Source organism: Sinocyclocheilus rhinocerous, unplaced genomic scaffold, assembly GCF_001515625.1.
Source record: "Sinocyclocheilus rhinocerous isolate Xijiao unplaced genomic scaffold, SAMN03320098_v1.1 scaffold10230, whole genome shotgun sequence".
Taxonomy (NCBI): domain Eukaryota; kingdom Metazoa; phylum Chordata; class Actinopteri; order Cypriniformes; family Cyprinidae; genus Sinocyclocheilus; species Sinocyclocheilus rhinocerous.
This window is the reverse complement of record NW_015630597.1, coordinates 1-1,113: the sequence shown is the minus strand read 5'-3', so window position 1 is coordinate 1,113 and position 1,113 is coordinate 1. Positions and strand designations below refer to the sequence as shown.

At 49.9% G+C, this 1,113-nt stretch overlaps 2 non-coding genes across 2 annotated transcripts; both read left to right on the top strand.

Annotated features, from left to right (window-relative positions):
- Positions 1 to 450: 450 nt before the first annotated feature.
- trnaq-uug (transfer RNA glutamine (anticodon UUG)) lies at positions 451 to 522 on the top strand. Its single transcript has one exon. It is a non-coding gene; the product is annotated as a tRNA-Gln (tRNA).
- A 119-nt stretch (positions 523 to 641) lies between these two features.
- trnaq-cug (transfer RNA glutamine (anticodon CUG)) lies at positions 642 to 713 on the top strand. The gene has a single exon. It is a non-coding gene; the product is annotated as a tRNA-Gln (tRNA).
- Positions 714 to 1,113: the final 400 nt, after the last annotated feature.

Here is a 1,113-nt window from a genome sequence, read left to right as displayed (position 1 = left end):
TGGGCAAAAGCCCACACAAAGCCAGGCCGGTTAGCGCAGTTGTTTCGAGTGTTGTGCTAATAAAAGAGCACAAGGTCGAGGGTTCAATCTCTGCACGGGCCAGCCTCTTTTGTTGTCTGGGAGCTCAGCTCCCGCTTCTGGAAAAGTGAAGGGTGGTCTCACGGAAATCCCCGCTGCCTAAACAGCTTGCTGTTGTGGCTGAAATAGCTCAGTTGGGAGAGCGTTATACTGAAGAACTAAAGGTCCCGGGTTTCAGCAGATGTCACCTACCTTTTCCTTTTGTTCGAGGGGGCCAGTGCCCTAAATTCACTGGGTTCCAACCCCTCTGTTTTCCTTTTATTCGAGGGGGCCAGTATCCAAAATTCACTGGGTTCCAACCCCTCTGTCTAACTGCTTCCCCACTGCCACAGCGCTATCTGCCTCCCAGAAGGCCACCAGCGGCGCCATATTGGTTCCATGGTGTAATGGTTAGCGTGCTGGACTTTGAATCCAGTGACCCGAGGTCAAATCTTGGTGGAACCTGCGTGCTTTGTTGCGGCAGGAAAAGAAGAAAAAAAATACATGGTTGGTGGGGGTTCAGCTGGCGAGCCAGTAAGTGATTTAGTCTTTGGGGCCCTGTGAGCAACAGCTGCTTTTGTCTTGGTTCCATGGTGTAATGGTTAGCACTCTGGACTCTGAATCCAGCGATCTGAATTCAAATCTCGGTGGGACCTGTTTAGCCACCAATTTGCGCAGGACTCGATCAGAAATACTTTTTGGCAGCAGTGAGCACCAAATGCTCATGTAGGGCGTCAAAGCACAGTCTGTCTCTATAGGGAAGTGAGCGTAAAAGGGCAAGACCCAGCTTGGAGATAAGTGGCCATCTCTCCTCTGTTTTGGCACCTTTGCACTGGCCGCCATTTAGTTGTAGAATTAACAGAGAGATTGTGCTTTTGTTTTTAAAGCCCTTCTTGGTATTGTTACCCCAGTACATATGTGTGTGGATTCCTGTATTATGTTGGCTACCTTTGGATCACTCAGGTCGTGCAGCCAACTTCTCCCCTCTGTTTCCCACAAGGACATCTGACTGCTTCAGCTGTCCTCCCTAAGATCCCTCTACATGTTTGGTTCAGC